A 22,893-nucleotide genomic window follows, 5' to 3' on the forward strand; every position below is an offset into this window, starting at 1 on the left:
TTAGTAGATGTGAGCTTTAAATTTTGTTCCATTGGAGTAGTCAAAGGATTGCACTCAGGCATGCCAAACCTGTGCAACATATCTCCAATGTACTTCTTCTGAGAGAGGAATATAAGCTTCAAATGTTCAGTTACTTCAATACCAAGATAGTAGTGAACATAGCCCAAATTTGTCATTACAAAACCTTTCCTCAATTCTTTCTTTATGGATGCAATGTAGTTCTCATTGTTCACTGCCATCAGAAGATCATCTACGTACACCCCAAGATATACAACTATTTTTCCAACTTTCTTGACAAACAAAGTTGCATCATCAAGATGCTTAGTCAATTTCTCGTACCAAGCTTGCGGTGCTTGCTTGAAGCCATACAAGTATTTGACAAGCTTACATACTTTATGTTCTCGAGCATTCACAACAAATCCTTCTAGTTGGGACATAAATACATTCTCTTTCAGTTTTTACATCCATTTGATGAAGTTTCCAACTGTTCTAAGCTGTCAAGGCAAAGAGTATCTGGAAGGTAACCCATTTTGTTGTGGGGGCAAAGGTCTCCTCATAATCGACCCCTTCCTTCTGTGCAAAACCTTTTTCCACGAGCCTAGCTTTATGCTTGTCAAGTGAGCCATATGCTTTATACTTGTTCTTGAAGACCCATTGGCAGCCTATTAGTTTGGTTTCAAGTGGAGGATCAACCAGCTTCCAGGTGTCATTCTTTATCAAAGCATCATATTTTTTTTTTGCATCGCTTCTTTCCATTCATCATGAGAAGCGATTTTGATGAAGGAAGATGGTTCAAAATTTGTAGACAAATTTAGTTCACAATCATAAGAAACATTTGTATTAATAGGTGAATCATGATCGTCTACATCACCTCCATTCTGTCTAGTTGAGATTCTTATTCTTGTCTTTCCAACCTCATCACGATGAACACTTTCAAGTGTCTTTGTGAAACATTTTGGAGGACCTTTCTGAGATGGCCTAGGCTGCTTAGTTGACTAAGATGGGGTTGAATCAAGATTTAGCCTCCCAATTCTCTCAATCACATCACTCAAAGTGTCTTCTTGATCAATGGTTGGAGCTTCATGAGGGGGAGAGAGTGCTTCAGAAGGAGATTCCATAGATTGATCTAGTATAGGAATCCTCCCTTTAAGATGTGTAATCTCATCAAACTCTTGAAAAGTTTTTGCATGCCCAAATTTTTCCAAGTGACCAAGCTGTCACTCAACAACATTGTCAACCTTGGAAGATTTAAGAAAGATCACATCTCTATGTGAAAATTTCTAAATAGAAGTCCTACTACAATGATTAATATTATTTCTTCTACTTATTATCTCAGAAATAAGTTATTCACAGTATTCTTACAGCGAATATCGAAATATATTCTACTGCAACCTTCACAATTAAAATATTGCAGAAAGTAAATGTAAGGAAAAATATTGGCACAAATACAATAACAATGATAGTTATTTTTGGACAATCGTCTTTGGAAAAACCCAATGTGGGAAAACCGGTGCAGTAGATGAGGGTTATATTATTCTTCAGCAAATTCTCATGTATAAAATTACAACCAGCAAAACAGGAATGAGAAATTTTACAGACGCTTCCTGACAAATTTCTGATCCAGGTGAAGTACTCCTCTTCTTCAGAATCCTTTTGTGTCCCTCTACGCCAAACTTCTTACTCTGGTCTAGAGTCTAGCTGCCCACACAGGCTCTACGTCAATCTACCTTTGCCTTACCTCTTTCTGCGTCACCATGTTCCTGCTCTACGTCCTGCTACCTTGCACTCTCTGAAGATGTTGATGCCCTCTTTTCCTTTCTCACTTGCAACTGTCCCTCTGATTTGATTTTCTCTTGCCGAACTTCGACCAGTGAGAAAATCGATCTTACTCGGGTAACTGAGTATCTGCCTCTGTTGTGTTCTCCAAGTGCTCATCAAGTCTCCTCTTTTAATCCTCTCGTTGATCAATCAACGACTCAGATTAGATTCTAATCAATGGCTAAGATCATTTGACTTGATCTCTGCCTTCTTCTAGAAGTTTCACCCACAGTTTAGATCAATACCCATTAATTATTTTAATTTCCTAAGTTTAGACTTAGGGTCCCATTAAAAATAATTAATTATTTTAATAAAACTGTTTCTAGGTGGAATTTTCCAAAAGATTTCTAAGTATTGGAGAATGCATGTATCTAAGCCTCCCTGCAAATTTTGAGGCCTAGAGCACATCCGATGACCCCAAATCAACACTCCCTTTGAGCGAGGAATGTGCTCTAGCAATATACGCTGCTGTATACTGCTCTGACTCTGAAGTATCGTCCTTTGTGTTGCTGATGTCTGACATGCTGTCCACCAACCACTGTGTTGTTGTTGCAACTGTACTGCTGCTGACCCTGCCACTGTCAACACTGCATCCATACTGCAACTGCCTCTGAACTTTTGCATCTATGTTGCTGCTGGCACTGCCACTGCCAACTGTTCGTGCATTGTAAACTATTGCTACTACTGAAACGGATTTTCTACCATACCCATCTGCTCTCTGAATTGAGTGAACTTAGCTCTTCCGAGAGCCTTTGTGAGTACACTGACTACTTGCTCTCCTGTGAGGACATATTGTAGTTGTACTGCCCCACGCTGAACACAGTCTCTGATAAAGTGACAACGTATATCTATGTGTTTCAACCGATCATGAAATACTGGATCCTTAAGAGAGTTTGATACAACTCTGATTATCACAGTAAACCTTGGTTGCTTCCATCCTTTTTCTGAACAAGCTCACAAGAATTTTTTTGAGCCATATAGCTTCGCACGTAGCTGTGTTGGTTGTCATACATTCTACTTCCACTGAGTTCAGAGCTACTGATTTATGCTTCCTACTGCACCAAGATATCATCCCTGATCCAACACTGAAGCAGTACCCCAAGGTATTTTTTCGGTTTACTAAACTACCTGCTCAATTTGCATCTGTGAACCCATTCAATCTGACGTCCTCCCCCTGGGAGTATTTCAACCCATATCTGATTGTTCTACACACATACCTAAGAATGTGCCTAGTTGTTGCCCAATGCACCCTTTTTTGTTCCGCCATGAACTGACTAAGAGTGTTGATAGCAAATCAAATGTTTGGCCTAGTGTTGACCAGATACATGAGCGACCCAATGAGCTGCCCATACAAGGTGGGGTCTACTTCCTTGTCTCTTGATGCATCTATTTTCTTCCAATTGGTGATCATGGGAGTATCCATGGGTCGGCAATCCTACATTCTGAATCTCTTCAAAAAAATTGTAGTGTATCTTCCTTGTCCAAGGAAGATCTCCCCATTCTTCTGCCAAACTTCCAACCCTAGAAAATATTGCATCAACCCCATGTCCTTCATGTCGAATTCAGCTTCAAGATTCTTCTTACAATCCTGGATGAGCCTGGATGAGCCAGTTAGGAACAGGTCATCTACATATAATACCAGAATAAGTGGTTCATTCTCTACCATCAAATAATAGAGATTGGAATCAACATCACTCTTGACAAATCCCAACTGCTACAAGTAACTATCAATTCGACCATACCATGCTCTAAGTGTCTGCTTGAGCCCATACATGGTTTTCTTTAATCTGCAAACACGAGTTCTCTTCTCATGAGTTTCGAAGCCTTTGAGCTGTTCTATATACACCTCCTCTTCTATCAACCTGTTCAAGAATGTTGTCTTGACATCTATCTGGTGAATTTCCCATCCCATTTGAGTTGGTAGGGATATAACAGATCTGATAGAGGTGTATCGAGCAATTGGGGCGAAGGTCTCTTCATAGTCTATTCATTCTTTCTAAGCATACCCCTTTGCCACGAACCTTGCCTTGTACTTCTCTATACTGCCATCTGCAGCATGCTTGATCTTGTAGATCCATCGTGATCCTACAACTGATTTATCTTATGGTCTAAGTACTACTTCCCAAACATCATTCGTCATGATGGAGTTGTATTCTTCTACCATGGCATCCACCCATACTTGGCGTTGAACAACTTCCTGAAAACTAGAGGGTTCTTCAACTTGAGTTACTAATGCCTGGTATCTGTCATGTTGTCTAGATTGCCTTTTCTCGGTTCTAGGAGCTCCAACAAACTCCTCTACATTCCTCAATGTCTGTCATACTTCTCTGCTGGTTCTACCATTGGTGGTGGGAGGCTCAACTGACTCCTCCTCCTGATCTTGTCTTTCCATCTACTGAGAACTATCTGAATTCCTCCTTCTGAAGAGATATTGGTACTGGTCACTGTACTCGATCCAGGTGTCTGTCCTCCTGCTGTCTTCCTTGCTGCCCCTGCTGCTTTTGGACTAATGGAACATCTCATGACTGATCTTCTGTAGACATTTCACGAGATTTCCTGAAAGCTCTATCCTCCATGAACTTTGCATCCTGTCTCACTACAATTTTTCTGCTACTAGGAATGTAGATTATGTATGCCTTTGAGGTCTCGTTGTATCCTACAAGATACCCCTTTTCTGCAGTCTGATCCAGTTTACTGCACTTCTCGTTTGGAATGTGACAATAAGCCACACTTCCGAATATCTTGAGATCACTGACTTCCAGCTTCTTCCCTGTGAAGACCCCTTCAGGCGTTTTCTTCCCCAATTCTCTATGAGGAGTTCTATTCTAGATATACACTGTTGTGTTGCAAGCTTCTTCCCATAGATACCTAGGTAGATCTTAATCATACAACATAGCTTTGGTTGCCCCAACAATAGTTCTATTTTTTTCGTTCCGCTACTCCATTCTACTCCGGATTATATGGAGTCGTCCATTCTCTTTTGATGCCCTCCTTTGCGCAGAAATATGTGAAGTCTTGTCTGTATATTCTCCACCATTATTTGAATGCAATACCTTTATCTTTTTCCCTGTCATATTTTCAACAAGAGCTTTAAACTCTCGCAAACGATTAAAGACCTCATCCTTGGTCTTTAAGAAATAGATCCAGGTTTTTCTGGAGTGATCATTGATAAAGGTGACCAAGTATTCAACACCACTAAGAGCTCTTATGGACATTATAGGACCACAAATATCTGAGCGTATTAATCCTAATACACATTCTGCTATATTGTTACCTCTGGAAAAAGTTGCTTTAGCGTACTTCTCTAGTACACATTCTTTGCATAATTCATCATGTTCACTACTAAGGATTGGTACTCCTATAACAGTCTCTTTGAGCGTCCTCAGTGCTCCATGGTGTAAATGCCCCATTCGCCTGTGCCATAAATCGTTTTGCTCCTCACCATTATAGTTGTTGCCTATCAGTGCCATTGGTGACTCAAGCTGCAATTTATACGACTTGTTGCTTCAAATCCCAATTTGCTTTTTCTTCTTCCAGCTTGGATGCTTGATGTATACTTTCTTTCCTATGAAGTATACATTGTATCCCTTGTCTTGTAACTGTGACACTGAAATCAGGTTCATTCCTAATCCTGGCACATGCAGAACATTGGTGGCTCGGATGCTAGTCCTTGCTTCCGTCTGAAATGATATGGTGCCTCTCCCTACTGGAGTACATTTCGTTATGTTTCCCATAGAGGTTTCGAAGTCCATTTGTTCTTCTTGATATCTCAAGAAATGTTCTCGTACTCTAGTCATATGAGCTGAAGCCTCGCTATCAATGTACCAAACATATGCTGATGCTGAATTTTCTAGGCATACAAATTCTTCATCTAATCTGGTAGATAAATACGAGACACTTTGAGTATCCATATTGTGCCAATTTCTGATGCTAACTTGTCCTAGCAATTGTTGTAGGAAAAAAAATTGCATCCCACCTGAGATAACCCCTCGCTGAATCTTTTGTTGTGTTGTTCCTTCTACCACTAACAAATTTCAATTGGAAAGACTTACCACTCTATCGACTCACTGAGAGAGAGTTTTCCCATGAAATCTAATCCTTTTGGCTTTGAACTGCGCAACCCCCATGGAGATTTAAATTACTGCCCCTGCAGGAATTTCGAATTCCTTTCTTCCTTCAATGCTGGGTCTTCCGGCTTCTTCTTTCTACGTTCCCTTAGCTCCGATATCATGTGAAATTTCTAAATAGAAGTCCTACTACAATGATTAATATTATTTCTTCTACTTATTATCTCAAAAATAAGTTATTCATAGTATTTTTACAACAAATATCGAAATATATTCTACTGCAGCATTCACAATGAAAATATTGTAAAAGTAAATGTAAGGAAAAATATTGGCACAAATACAATCACAATGACAGTTATTTTTGGACGATCGTCCCCAAAAAAATCCAATGTGGGAAAACCGGTGCAGCAGATAAGGGTTTTATTATTCTTCAACAAATTCTCATGTACAAAATTACAACCATCAAAACAAGAATGAGAAATTTTATAGACGCTTCCTGACAATTTTCTGATCCAGGTGAAGTACTCCTCTTCCCCGAAATCCTTTTGCGTCCCTCGGCATCAAACTTCTCACTCTGACCCATCGTGCAGCTGCCCACGCAGGCTCTGTGTCAATCTGCCTCTGCCTTGCCTATCTCTGCATCACCCTGTTCCTGCTCTAGGTCTTGTTGCCTTGCACTCTCTAAAGATGCTGATGCCCTTTCTTCCTTTCTCACCAGCAACTCTCCCTCCGATTCGATTTTCTCTTGACGAACTTCTACCAATGAGAAAATTGATCTTACTCGGGTAACTAAGTATCTGCCTCTGGTGTGTTCTCCAAGTTCCCATCAAGCCTCCTCTTATAATTCTCTCGTTGATTAATCAACGACCCAAATTAGATTCTAATCAATGGTTAGGATCATTTGACTTGATCTTCGCCTTCTTCTAGAAGTTTCACCCAAAGTTTAAATTAATACCCATTAATTATTTTAATTTCCTAAGTTTAGACTTAGGGCCCTGTTGACCACTACGTGTCAATGACCCATAGTAGTACACCCCATTTTTTCGCAAAAGGGATAGTGTCTGATTGACATGTCCGTGTCATTCAGCTATCATCATCTTATAATGTAAACCCATTCTGCATGTGTATAATGTAAATAATCTCAGTAGATCCATGTTATGTATGTAATTCCCTAGGTAAACCTATTTTTTTGGTGATGATCTACATTCCGAGAGGTTTTTTGTCTCACCGATCTATTCTCGAATGGTCGGCCGAGTTTTCCTTCAGCCTTACCCCAAAGTCAGAATGGATTTTGTCACTGGGAACTTAGGCGAGTCCTAGTGTTCTAGATCGAGTCTATGTAAAAGTGACTTAGGAACAATCCTAACTATTTGGTTAAGTTATTTTATTACAAATTGCTTAGTCTGCTGGATTATATTTGTGTCGCAGAAATGGGTAGTCTGTGAGGGCTATTTCAAACGGGTTTTCCCCTTTGTGATATAAAAGATTAAGAAAATCATGATGTAAAGTGTCTTAAGGGTTGGAAAAATAATTTATCCTTTCATAAGTTAATTAATTAATTTTTCTGGCCAAAAATTAATTAAAATTCTAAGCGAGAAATTTAATTAATTCTAAGTTTTAGGTAAATTTAAATTCTCCGAAGGCAAAATTCGTTGGTCTTTAAAAATCAAAATTTGGAAAGTCCCATGACTAAGGTAAATTGATTATTTTGCTAAATTTTAAGCCTTTGGTACCTAGGGTTAAGTCAAAATCAAAATTTTGAAGAAATTAATTCAAAAATTTAATTTTTGAATTAATTAAAATGCATTTAATTGAAAAATCGAATTTCCTCAAGAATTTAAAATTTTGACGGATGAGATTAAAAGAAATTTTGATTCTCATCAACGGTCGAGATTGTTTTGACGAAGATCACTTGAACTAGCCATTGGAGGATTTATCTTTAAATAGGAAGTCATTTGTCAGTCAATTCATCCGATCTTTGAATCATGTACAAAGCTCTTAAGCTCTCTTGTATATTTTTTTGAATTAATGTAAAAGTCTTTGGTGTTTCAACATGTTGTAGTGTTCATCTTCATGAATTTATGGTAACATTGTTTTAATTTCTGCTTAACATTATGTGAAAACTATCAATCAATAGCTCTTTTAGAATAATCTGAATACATGTATCTTATTCATTTTGTTGGATCTAGGGTAACATTTTTAATTTTGATTGAAGTAGCATATATTTTTATTTTTTTTCAGAATTTTATTGTTGTTCTATTTCTCTACTAATTTGATGGTTGATCTAGTGTTTGCAGAGGATGTCTCAGGTTCTCATTGAGCGTTTGGGGATAGTCTTCGATTGGACCAGCCAACTCTCAACACATATTTTCTGAAGAGCATACTTCATATAAGACTCATGGTTTATCTAACGATTTATTTATTTATTTTTATTTTTATTTATTTATTTATTTTTTTGCAGGGTGTTTTTGGGTTAGTACCTCTCTAAAATTTCAAAATCTTTTAAATATTTTGTGGAAATTTGTTAGATTTGGCTATTAAAAGCCTTAGATTATCAGGTCTAGGAGCGGAGTTGGACTCATACTCCTCAGATCTGTAAATGATTTGTATAGATCTATAAATTATTTGTATAAATATGTTATTTACTTGTGTAGATCTGAAATTTTGTAACATAATTTTGAATTTTAACACTTGGGTTTTTGAGATTTTCTCTATTTTTGTTCATATTAGGTATTGAGTTTTTCTCTTTTCACTTGTGCAGGAATAAATCTAAGAAATCAACCAAAAAAATCTTTATATCTGAGCTAGATCTAGACCCTGGAGTGCAAGATCTGGGCTCAAAGATTGTTTGCTGGAATATATCTGAGAAATCAACCATGAAAATCTTCAGATCTGAGCTAATTCTAGACCCTGGAGGGCAAGATTTTGGCTCAAATATTGTTTTCAGGAATAGATCTGGGAAATCAGCCAAGTAAATCTTCAGATTTGAGATTTTTTCAAGCAGATCTGGGGGTTTTGAGACAGATCTAGGCCCTGGAGGGAAATATCTTGTCCCAAATATTTTTGCAAGGCCAGCCATTAAATATTTTACAATAAATCTGAAGATCTGAAGCAAAATAATTTTTTTTAGAACAAGGGTTTCAAGTTTTGGGGCTCCTAAGCCCAGATCTGCCTTCTCCTAGCCCAACGCTAGTTATATTGGCCCTATGCTAGCTTTCATTGGCCCTAGATTCCCCTTGCTCCATTTATGATCAGAATATTTAATTTTCGAAAACTGATCATTGGTGGGTTTTTGCAAAAAATTTGGTAAAAATTTGTGTTTCAGATATTGAATTTTTTTTGGCAACTTGGGCAAGTGATCTTCAAGGCCTAGGTTCTAAGGGTTTGATCTCTAAACCATCTTTTTCCTCATTGTTTGCTACAAAAGTCATATACCTTTCTAATAGTGGTGAAAAACACATCTAAGTAGTTCGAAATTAACTAAAAAAATTGCTAAATACATTAATAAGTCATTTATGTTTGATATGTATCGAGAATTTGGCCTAAATCTACATTTTGGGTCACTGTTATCTCTGAATAATTATGTTTCTTAAGTTTGAAATATAACAGTGTCAAAATTTCATGTGGGTTAGCTTAAATTAGTTCCTAAGTTGTCTAGTACATTAAGGAATTAATTTCTTGAGTTGGGCATTCATCATTAAGCTTATTTCATGTTTTAATTGCTAGCTGTAATAAATATATCAGATCTGATATAGTTTTGGAAATCACATCATAACATGATGAAATTTTTTGATAATTCATGTGGGCAAGTTTGGAAATTTTTCGGTAAATTTTTGGCATAAAGATATCATTGATAGCTTACTGTTTTCATTGTCATATTGCTGATGTCATAAAGTTTTTCTTAATACTGTCTTAAAAACTAATTTCTGAAAATTAAGTACTCTGTCATGGAATTGTGATAAAATGCACATCTTTTGTTTCATAAACTGAGTATTTTTTGAACATTTGTTGACATTGATTGCAAAGAAGTTTTTGTTCTCTTTAAGCTATAATTGTAACAAAAAAGATTTGAAATAAGCTTGTGGTTTAATTGTAATATTTTCAGGGTTTATTTTTAAGTCTTCATCCAATAAAGCAAACATTTTATTTTGATGATTAAGGGCTTTTGCGACACAAGTGTTTCTAATCCTCGGGTCTAACTTCTTCTCATCATCTGATGCATTTGCATATTAAGTTAGTTCTGCATAACTAAAATTTACTTCCAATCATAAGCTTGGTAGATGGAGAAATATGTATCCATCCATCTTTGCTTGAGAAGCCTGCTTTTAATAGTACTTAAAATGGTGACCTTGTAGTCGTCAGAGCCACAACTCTCTGCAGCGCCGAAGGCATCTTTAATCACACCTTAGTGTGCTTCACCTTATCTTCTTTCTACCAATTACTATGAAATCAGGCTCAATATAAAAATGATCGAAGGGTTAAAACTTGGATAGACATTTAACTAAAATTAACCAAGATTCTTGCATCTCATATTAGCTTTAGGATCTGCACTTCAAATAAGATAGTCATTCATCCAAGCAGCAGTTGCAAATCAATTACTTGGTCATAAATTTCCTAGCAAGATAGTTAAATCCATAAGGCACTGGCATCAATTGCTTAAAATCTAATCAAATCCTATAAATCTTGGTAAATCTAAATCAAGTACTTGGTCACTTCACTATGTCTCCCGAATTGGATGGTTTCCAACTAGTTCTCTTTCATTCCATTTTCGTAGGGTCTACCCCTATTAGCCTATTGTAGGGAGACAACTTAAACAGAGAGATTGGGGATCAGTGTGGCAGCTCCCGATCTGATCCATTGTCGCGGTGCCTAGACATTCTGTGTGACAACAGGTCCCATTAAAAATAATTAATTATTTTAATAAAGTTGTTTTTGGGTGGAATTTCCCAAAACTATTTCTGGGTATTGGAAAATGCATGTATCTAAACCTCCTTGCAAATGTTGAGGCCTAGATCACATCCGATGCTACCCCAAATCAACACTCCAGATACTATAAACTTCTTATTTACTTCATGATATAGACGGTATGCTTTGGAGGTATCTGAGTACCCCAAGAAGATACATTTTTGACTCCTTTCATTAAGTTTGTTTTCTTTGTTTCTTAGGTATCAAGGCATTATAGGTGGAATAAAAAACCATGAGATGCCTCACCGAAGGAATGTGGCCATGCCACATTTCATAGGGAGTCTTGTTTTTCAGAGCATGAGATGTACACTTATTCTTTATATACACAACACATAGAACTACATCAGCCCAAAACATCATCTTAACATTCTTGAAGCAACCTATTGAAGAATTCATCAAAGGAGGCAACGTTATCGAAGATCAAATGAAGTAGTCCTTGAAAAATATTGTTTGGGTATCATGAAAAATTGTGTAGATATTTTTTAAGGTTGATAAAGTTGTCATTAATGAGCTAAGAATATTGAAGATCAATTAAGGACACTGATTGAAGATGACATTATTAGGGCATGTTGTAATATATTTTGGGAAGCCTTGGGGAACTATTAAACTTACCTTGAAGAAGCTGAAGTAGATTGAGAGGGCTGGAGCCCTAGAGGATTGGAATCCTCAAGAAGACAAGGTTGGAGCCTGAACCAGTTGAAAGGGTTGGAGCCCTAGACGATTAGAGTCCTCAAGAAGGTCAAGTTGGTGCCTGGAAAAGTATAGGTTGGAGCCTGGTAGATTGAAGATTGGAGTCTTCATCTAGGGTTGGAGCCCTGAAGAATTATTGTACTTGATTCGTTGTAAAGAGGATTGGAGTCCTCATCAATCTTATTAATAAAATTATTTGTTTTTATTGTTCATTTTGTGTTATGTTTTATAAGTGATCTTAACTTACATAAAATATAACAATTGTAAAAGAAATATTGATTCAACCCCCCCCGTAGTATTTCCAACAATTGGTATTAGAGCCAGTGCCTTCACTCACAACCTAACAACTAGTAGGTAGATCCTTAGAACATGAATGTCAAAGCCAAGGAAGAAAGCCTCCAATCCTTCTAAGTATATCTCTTCTTCAACCGTGAAAACAAAAGAAAATCAAGTTGGTAAAGCTCCATTTTTCAATGGGACAAACTATGACTCATGGAGAATGAAATTATTTTTTATGGCTCAAGGCCCTAAAATCTAGGAATCGGTGGTTACTGACAGCACAATGGAAGAGGATTCCAAGGAATATAATGCAAGAGAAATTAAGGCAATCTTGAGTAGTTTACCAGATCCTATTAAAGTCAAGATGAAGAAATACTCTTTAGCAAAATATTTTTGGGAAAATCTTCAAGATCTTCATTCAAAAGGACTTTTGCTCGTGACCTCAAATATAGAAGATGGTGGGCAAGAACACAAAGTTAATCAAGAGTCAAAGGAGGTATATAAAGACACAAAGGAAGACCTAGAAGATGGAGAAAATGAAGAAGACCTCAAAGAAGATCTCAAGGCAAAACTTGAAGTTGCTCTAGATGAAATAAGCAATTTGAATAAGGAAAATGAGGAACTTAAGAAGCATGTATAAAATGATGATCATGACCTTGACAAAACAAAGAAGTTATTATTTTAAAGCATGAAGTATAAGAGAAGTATAAGGATCTCGCCAAGCTTAAGGAGGAATTGCATCAATTTGAGTAAAGGCATAATGAAGAAGTCATCTCTATGTCAAGTCAATTGGAAGAAGCAAAAAAAAAGGGAAGATAATATGTCAAATCATCTTGGACAAACACTTGAGGACATGAACAAATTTTAAGCAGAAATTGGTCAGTATAAGAAATAAGTCTCCTCCCTTAAAGCTCAAATAGAAGAAGCGAAGAAACAAGCATAAGGAGTTGCAAATGTAATGGAAGGTTTAGTCCTCCTGGAAGGAAAAATTGATGAAGTAAAAAAGGAAAGAAATGTCATGACATGCAGACTAAAAGAAAAAGATGAATAGATATTCAAATTGAAATCAGATGTTATCTCTCTTAAGGACCAAACATGTGAAGAAATAAGGATGAGGAAAGAAATAGAGAACCAACTAGCAAAGAGAGATGAAGAATGTGAAAATATGAAAGAAGAGATTGTTTCTATAAGGAAAGAAGTTGATCAACTCAATAAGAATCTAAAGAGTTATCAAACCTTAGATGATATCCTAAGTTGTCAAAGGTCTCCTCTTGATAAATATAGTCTTGGTTATGCAAGTGAATCTTCTAGCAAAATTGATGCAAACACTAATGCATCAAAAGAAAATAACATGAAGAAGCTTTTGTTAGGGCCCTATAGTGTAGCCCCTTATTGTTATTAGTGCAATACCCTTATTGTATTGTTATGCCCATGTAGTCCCCATATTGTTATTAGTGTGCCCCATAGAAGCCCACTATTGCTATGGTTGCGCCCTTACATTATTATTGTTATGACGGATTTGATTATATTGTGACCTCTTAGACTCTTATATATAGAAAGGAGGTATTTTCATTTGTATCATCCAAGAATTGTTCATTTGTATAATGTAAAGGAGGTTTACCTCTCAGAGAGGCTTATGTTGAAGTCGTTGATCTATCTCTTCTTCTATTTTGTGAATTGGTTGCATAACATTTGGTATTAGAGCTTTGGATTCTAGGGTTTCGCTGTTGCAAACATGTCATCGTGGAATTTTCACTATAACTATTTTTCTACAAAGTTTCAGAAGCTGAAATTAAAACCCATTGGAACCTAAATTGTGATGAACATCATGTCCAAATTTTAGATCTTGTATCACTATATTTTCAGAGATATGAATTTAGGAAGTTAGAGTTTTGGTAGGCTTCAAAATTTGATCGCAAATAGGTGACCTTGGGAAAATCATCATAACTTTCTATCTGAGCATCGGATTCAAATTTTGTAAAAAGAGACAGAAAGAGTACGGACTGTAGTTTGTTGGGTATCATTTTTAGCGCTGAAGGTTGAAACAAGGACATATGGCACTTCGTAAAAGTTCGCTCTACTGAACCAATCTATAATCAGGTCATCGTGGGAGATTGGGCATAACTCTTTCTTGAAGAATCCAATCTCTATAAGACCTATGGGGTTGGAAAGAAGACTCAGAGGGCTACCATAGGACGAAATTGTAGAACTTTTAGATCTGAAATTACAGAGTTACAGTGATTTCAAGATCAAGACCCTAAAAGAAAGAAAACGAGATATGGGGAAGTTTGATGGCAAGGATCCAGTAACTTAGATACTACAGATGGAGAAATATTTTGATCTACATGATGTGAAATTGTTACTAAAGGTATGTACTGCATATTTATATTTAGAACTGAATCAATTTCTATGGTATAACAGGTTTTTTTTTTTTTTTTTCTCGTAAACCACTTGTCACCTGGTCAATTTTGACGAAGGAAATGATAGCACATTATGAGGATACAAAGAGCAAAACCTTCTTTAGCCAACTGATAAATCTCAAACAAAAGGGTTCAATGGAAGAGCACATTGAGGACTTCAAAAAATTGAATATAAGGGTAAATGATATTCTAGAGAAGTAGAGGATTGATTTCTTCATAGGAACTTTAAAGGATAACATTCAACAAGAGGTTCGTCTTTGGGAACCTTATTCATTATAGAAGGCATTCAGGTTGACAAAAAAAATTGAAAGAAAAATTATGAAAACAAGGAAGCCTAGCCTTCCACAACCTACAAGGTTGACACCACAACAATTAGAAGAAAAAAGAGAAAAAGAACTTTGTTAGAGTTGTGAGAGCAAATACACTAAAGGTCATGAGTGTGCAAAGAAGAAATTATTTTACATAGATTGTGAAAAGGAGGAAGAAAATGATCAATAAACGTCAAAAGAAGAGGATATACACCAGGAACCAGCCCCAAAGAAAGAAGAAATGAATCCTACCATATCTTGTAGTGCATTTCCAGGAATTACCACGCCTCAAACTCTCAAGATAGATGGAAAAACAGAGATAGTGAACAAATGTTTGGAAGGATATCTTCGTTGCATTGTATCTGATAAACAAACACAATGGGTCAAGTGGTTACATCTGGTTGAATGGTGGTTTAACGCTTCAACAAAAATGACCCCATTTATGGATATCATACACCATCCATCACATCATTTTTAAGAGAAAATTCTAAAGTTCAAGTAATGGAAGATCACATCAAGCATCAACAACAAGTTCTCCAACTCTTAAATGTTAACCTCACTTTGGTAAAAATCAAATGAAACAACAAGCAAATCAACGTCACAGTGAAAGAAGTTTTGATGTAATCGACTAGGTATTTTTACGGCTACAACCATACAAACAAATGTCCCTCAAGCAAGCTAAGAATGATAATAAATTATCACCAAAGTACTATGGTTCTTACAAGGTGTCGCAAAAGTTTGGTACTATAGCATACACATTGGACCTTCCTGCATCTTCTCGAGTGCACCCAGTTTTCCATGTTTCATGCTTAAAGAAGGTTATAGGTGACAAGCTCCCAGTTCAAACAATATTGTCGGAACTTTATGAGAAAGGAAAAATCATATTGGAACCTGAAGTAGTCATGGAAATAAGAACCCGATAGCTACAAAATCGATCAATTTTAGAGTATCTCATTAAGTGAAAGAACTTAATCGTTGAAGATCTTGCATGGGAGGATGAGAATTTTATACAGAAGCATCCATAACTACTCAAGCGTTGAGGACAACACTTTTTTGAAAGAGAGGGGCATGTTAGGTCCCTATAGTGTAGCCCCTTATTGTTATTAGTGCAACCCCATTATTTTATTGTTGTGCCCATGTAGTCCCCATATTGTAATTATTGTGCCCCATAGAAGTCCAGTATTGTTATTATTGTGCCCTTACATCATTATTGTTATGTCGGATTTGATTATATTGTGACCCCTTAGACTCCTATATATAGAAAGGATGTATTTTCATTTGTATCATCCAATAATTGTTCAGTTGTGTAATGTAAAGGAGGTTACCCCCTCGAAGAGGCTTATTTTGAAGTCATTGATCTATCTCTTCCTCTATTTTGTGAGTTGGTTGCATAACAGCTTCAAAGTTGTGCTAATACCCCTAGCTCCAGCAGAAGCAAGTGAAAAGAGTCAAAATGACATTGGAAAGATCTATGCTCTAAGAAGAAATGTTTTTTTTTTTTTTTTCTATGTTAAGACTAACCTAAGTACCCACGGGGGATTTGAACCGGTGACCTATCGCAAGGAGTGCCTTAACAAGGCACCCATTCACCGTCAATCCAAAGCCCCGTGGGCTACTCTAAGAAGAAATGTTGATGTTGCATGTAGAAATAAATATTATCAAGGAACTTCAAGGTAGAATAGTTTTAGAGATGCACAATGGCAATCCTCAGTTTCCAGGTATCATACTATATTTTTTGGTCATTGTTACTCTTGTACAAATTTTGGGCATATGGCAAAGGATTGCAGGGCATATAACAAAGACATCTATGAGGACTCCAATCAGTTCCCTAGAAGTAAAGGTGCAAGGAGATACTCCAATGTACATACCAACAAAGATTATGCTCCTCCATTCATGTACAAAACTAAATGTTTCAAATGCCATGATGTTGGACATTTAGCTAGAGATTGAAAATTAAAGTGGGTCCCTAGACAATCTGAAGAATCGTCAATCAAGAAGGGAAAGAGAGTCACAAAGGTTTGGAGAAGAAAGCAGGTTGCACCAGAAGAAAATGTTGAATGTACTTTGAATTCTCAAGGCATCAATACCTGTTGTTGATCAATTTAAGGGCATCATAAGAAGATCATGCATATTGTTAGGGGGAGCTTATGACATTTCCAACATGATGACAAAGAAAGAAACATATTATCAGGGCGAGGAGCCTAATGAAAAAAAGAGAAGCATGATGATATGGGGAGCAACATGAGAAGCATTATGTCCAAAGAAACACAATGTCAGGGGAAATACGTGTTGGAAAGATTTGTTATGAAAAGCACCCCATTTGGAATTGATGTCAAAGGGGGAGATTATTGCCATCAATGACAAAGGGGGAGATTGTTGGATAAAGTTGTCATCGATGTCAATAAAATGGCAACTTGGGTGCATTCTTGAAGCATGAAAACCTAAGTGGCATTGTTGAAAATGATAAAACCCTAACCTTATTGGCAAACCTTAAAAGGTTGGTTGTCTTGGTTGGAAAATGAACCCCTAAGTAAAACCATAGGTCTATGCTTGATGAAACCCTAGCAAATGAATTTATTGGATACATGAATGAACTATTGGCAAACCCTAAAAGTATACTTGAAAAACCCTAGATGATGTTGAAAATAATAACAATCCCTATATCCTTACTCTTGATGATAAATTAATTTCTATCCTATTTCCCTATAATGAAGAAAACCCTACCTATACCTCTACCCCATATACATAATACCCTAAATATATCCTAAGAATCCCTAGATATGTCATTTCTCTTGACAAATAAGTCCTAACCTTAATTCATGATGATGATACCTTTCCCTAACTCTAATATCCTAGTCCTAATGCCTTAATGTATGAAAAATCCTTATAAACCCTTATCTAGAAAATTATTCCAAAATCCTAAGGTTTGTCCTATATTCTAGGACTGTCATAAAGAAAAAATGTATTTCTTATCATTCGAGACATCATCTTAAAATGATTCTTCCACCAACTTATAGAGGACATTTTCCCCTTTCCAACGAGCATAAACTTGTCTCCTAACTCCCTGTCATTATAGAGATATTAATTTTTGAATGCAATATATGTCACATTAACCATCACTGCCAACCGACTCATGTAGGCTCATTAAGTCATAGACGTGTCTCTCCAATAGACATGCCCCTATGCACAGGTGCAGACAAGTATAAATATGTGTCTGTACAGTTTGGATTAGGTGAAAAGATATGAAGTTCAAATAAGTCAGAGAAGAAAAAAGAGAAATACAGGTCAGCAACTAAGGCAAGGACGTCCAAGAGTAAGGAGCCGAGTTTGTAGAGAAAGTAGATCTATTTGGGTACAAGTTTCCTTGGGTGAGAGAGTCACATATCTGAGGAACCCTGTGTAAAGGATAAGTGGGTTGTTTGGCATGTTTACCTCTTGTGTTTGAATGTGCCTTCCTTGTAGAATTTTAATAGTTTCATTGTAGACCTGTGCAAGCATTCTTTGTAAACCTAAGAAGACACGCATTTCAAATCTGTGAGAACTCCTTTTTGTAGAATTAAGGAAACTGTTTAAATTGGGAACTAGGGCCAAAATGCATTTGGGTCATCTTATTTATGGCAGTTGATATTTTTCTTGGATCCCTCTCATTAAGAGGTGTAGGATTGATATAAAGATCATCTGATTCCAATAAGTATTCATGGAGATATGAATTTATTTGTGTTATTGGACAAATCGTCAAGGTCAGCCAGCAACCAAATAACCCCCACATGTGCTCAACGTTTTAGTATAAAAGGAGATGACTTGAGAGTCATTTCACACACACTTCACTCTTGATTTCTCTCCACTCGCTTTGGGTTTTAGTGGAAGAGAAATCTAGGAGAGGAAGCCCTAAACGCAGGAGGAAAGAAGCCTAAGCATGAAGGCCATAACGCAGTCCTAGCACAACCCTAGCCTATGACAGCTCTACGCATAATCTAGAGGACGCAACCATGTTAGGAAGAAGAGAAGCCCTAACGCTATCAAGGAAGACAATCCTAATCTATACGTTGTTTGAGACAACCCTTAGATGCTGACAAGGAGATGCCCTCACTGCAATAAAGAAGACCCTCATACGCTGCCCTAACTTGGCTGATCTAAAGCCTATTCGCGCTACCCCATACACAGGCCTATGATTCCCTAGCCGCAAGTCCATGATGTCCTAGCCACAGGTCCATGATGCTCTAGCCGTAGGCCACTTCAAGTGACCGAATTGTTGGATGGAGGGCCAAGGATCTAGGGCTGAGAGGGCAAGTTGCTAGGCCGAGTAGGGGAGGAGCTAAATGCTGGAAATTAAGTGACTGTTTGGGCACGTTGAGGAGACCAAAAGCTACAGCAAGCTAGGCCACAGGCCATAGCGAGCTGTTGGGGTTATTCTAGGGCTGTGTTGAGGTGGACAGACCCTCAAGAGGACAACGTGATATGGAGGAGCCTATCCTAGGGTGGGCGTAGCACTAGAGGGTTAGTCTTGCTAACTAACAGTGGGGCAACAATACTAGTAGTGGGACAGCAGTGCCAGTAGTGTGACAACATGGGGCAACAATGTCACAAGGCATAACAATGCCACATAGGAGCAACATGCCACATGGGATAGCAGGATGGAAAGCATGGTGCAACAAGCACATGGGACAGCAGTGGCAAGCATGGTAAATGGGACATCAAGGACATGGTGCTTGGTGGAGCATGGTACATGGGACAACAAACAATCATGGTGCAGCAATGAGATGTGACAACATTGTGATAAGGTGCAACATGATGTGGAATGCTACTGCATAATAATGGGCATCGTAACAAATTGAAGTGTAGCATGTTGTGTGTAGCACTTACAAAGCGTAGTACAATGATATTAAATGATACAATGAGATCTAGCATGATGGGCATAGTGAGGTACAAGATGAGGCAACACTAGTGAGTGCAACTAGATGATAAGGTACAAAAAGATGTTGTAGTACAGGAAGGTGCAGCATAAGGTGCAACAGTATGATAATGAGGTCCAGCATAGTGATGATGGATGTAGCATGGTGCAACACTATGATGGGTGATGGAGTCACCTTGCATGTCTTCAACTGAGTTCAGCTACCTCATGTTAGAGATGAGCTATGCTCTTATTTAGATAAGTCAAAGTGTTGAATTCTATTGTAAATGTACTATCTCTCTGCTGAACTATTGAAGAACATATAAGAATAATTGATCAAGGGTTCCCCACATTGGGGTTTGTCCCTGGTTGGCACCACATCTTGTGTTCTCTTGTCTTGGCTTGTCTTCTGCGATTTATGTTTATGTTCTATTTGAAATGTACTTTTATGCTAATGTGATTACTAATCTGGAAAAGATATTGAGCTAACTGTGAAAATTGAAATATACTGCTCTAAGCATAGAATATACCTGAAATTAACATGGTATCAGAGCTGAGGTGAAGACAAATACCAAGCAAGAGTGAAAGAGCAATCACCGAAGACAGTTGGGAAAGGACAAAAGGGATCAATGGATTCCTCATCCCTCTTCAAATTCACCAATGGCCTACCTAAAGATCACTTCAATGGGAAGTCCGGATCTAAGGGTGGAAGGAAAGGCAAATGCCTTGTTTTTTATACGTTTGGCCATTATGCGAAGGAGTGTCTGAATGGTAGGGACACATCACTTGATGATGATAACAATCATTCCAGGGACATCTTCAATGATCGAAGGAATGCAGGTCATCAAGGAAATAATTGACTCTTCAAAGAAAGCAAGGAACCCCAGGTATGAAGAATTAAATTTTGTTTCTGATAAGATAAAGAAGCGTTATCTTATATTGGCCCTCTCCTTCAGACTCTTTGGGAATCTGGCTTATTGATTGTAGTGTTTCAAGACACTTCATCAGATAGAAGGGTGCTCTCTCTTATTTGGTAGAGATGGAAACAATCATGGGATTATACTTGGAGTTAATGCCATCTATTCTAGAAATGGTGTAGGGAATGTTACCCCTCAATTGAATGAGGGTAACTCGATTCATTTACAAGAATCTATTTTATGTACTTGATCGCAAGAAGAACCTGGTGTCCATTTCGGCAATGGAAGTCAAAGGTTTCATGGTGGCATTCATCGATGGAAAGGTACGTGTTTGAAAATAGAATTTTCAAAGATGCTTTTACTCATGGGTTTTGGCAATTTGTATGAAGTTGCAGGAAGTTCATTGGGGACCATGTCAGTTGACACATCTCATCTATAGAACCGGAGGTCTGCTTATTTTGGGGCCCTACCCGATGTGAGTCAGGTGGTGACAGGGATGCCTGAATTCAAGAAGAACATGAAGGTACATGTTTGAGATGTACTAAAGGGAAATATTACAAGGGGACCATTCCCCTCATGTAGCAGGTCCACAGGTTTGGAACAACCCAAGGGGTTTGAGATTCATGGTCGGGAATCTCATGTATGCAGGTGGAATAAATATATGGCTTGAAGAAAAACACCCCGGGCTTAATATGAGAGGATTGATAGCTGTCTGATGAAGCTGAGATTCACTAGGAGTGACGCCGATCCAAACCAATGCTTGAAGGTTGTGGATGATAGACCTCTCATACTAGCACCTTCTAAAGACAACCCCTTCGTGACAGGTGCAGATCCTCTCATTTGCAAAATTAAGAGGGAGGTGGATTCTGGATTTGGAATGATGAACTGCAAGCCTGTGACTACCTCAATGGAGCTTAACTTTCAGAAGTTATGTGGTAGTGATGCCGGACAAGATTTGGGAAATGCCTCGAAGTTTCATAAAATCATTCGCATTGATGTTCTTGGTGAAATTCTGTCCGGATATATGTTTTGAAGTTAGCATGTTGGGCTCATATTTGGTTGAGCCTCACTAGATTGATGCCAAGAATCATTTGAGATATATTCAGGGCACAATCTCTCATGGATTGAGATACACTGTCGGGAATGTGAATTTGCATAATTATTCTGATGCTGATTAGGCAGGAAATATGGAGGATCGCAAGAGCACTTATGAGTGCTGGTTTTCTTTGGGTTCTGCTTTGATATCTTGGATGAGAAGGAAGCAGAAGTCGGTTGCTATAAGCACTGCTGAGACCGAATACATAGCTACGAGTATGAACTCGTGTGAAGCTACCTAGTTGTGGAAGCTCTTCAATGAGCTGTTTGTACACATGATGGATACCACCGTGATCTTTTGTGTCAACCAGAGGGGGATTTGAATGTTGAGGAATCCCATATTCTATGGTTGCTCCAGCATATAGACATCAGATACTACCTTATCTGGGATATGGTACATCGATGAGCAAGAAGGCTCCATCGCATTGGGACTGATGTGCAAGTCGCAAACATTCTATCGAAGCCTCGAGGAAAGGTCAAATTTGTGACTTTCCAGAACGACTTGGAGTCATTGAGAGACCCTCTTATGAGGGTCCTGCATGATGCATGCATTGAGCTCTGGGAGCTCCGGGGGACTTGGGGTACTTCTTGGAGCAACAAGCGACCATAGGGCGACTCACCCTCCCCTAATGGTGCACTGTGTATAGGGTGAATGGTTCAGCCTTCCCTTGTGATACCCCGTGGTGACTTATGGACAAGATGAGTGGTTCTCCTGTCGAGGCATCCTACCCATGCAGTCTGGGACTCATGGGAAGTACCTCTCATTTGGCCAATGAGTAGGGAAATGGGGTTAGGGACCATAGTAGTACTATCAATGGACACATCGTTGTATCTACCGTACTCCCTATGCTAGGATGACCTATATTGATCTGGGATCAATCGGAACTGACTTTGGGTCAGTAAGAGTGATATAGCTCACTCTCTCTTGGAACTGATCTGGGATCAGTATGAGAGATTTGAGACACTCTCTTTTGAAATTGATTTGGGATCAGTAAGAGTGGTATGACACACTCTCTTCATATGGGATTGACTTCGGGTTAGTTGAGAATGGTATGAGACATTCTCGATCAATTATTCTTCTTCATGGTCCAATAGAGTAGAGCAGTGTAGGGCACTGAAGGTAGAGATAGTACAGTCTGGCAGATGGATCAGTGGATGGAGTTCTCCCTAGTTGAGAGGGAGTGTTAAATTGGCAACTAGGGCCAAACTCCATGTGGGTCATCTTATTTATGGTAGCTAATTTTTTTCTTGGATCCCTCTCATTGAGAGGTGTAGGATTGATTTAAAGATCATCCGATTCCAATAAGTATTCATGGAGATATGAATTTATTTGTGTTATTGGACAAATCGTTAAGGTCGGCCAGCAACCAAATAACCCCCACATGTGCTCAACGTTTTAGTATAAAAGGAGATGACTTGAGGGTCATTTCAAACACACTTCAC

The sequence above is a fragment of the Pinus tabuliformis genome, chromosome 8, assembly GCF_031772625.1.
Source record: "Pinus tabuliformis cultivar Carrire ecotype Pingquan chromosome 8, CPIR1, whole genome shotgun sequence".
Classification (NCBI taxonomy): domain Eukaryota; kingdom Viridiplantae; phylum Streptophyta; class Pinopsida; order Pinales; family Pinaceae; genus Pinus; species Pinus tabuliformis.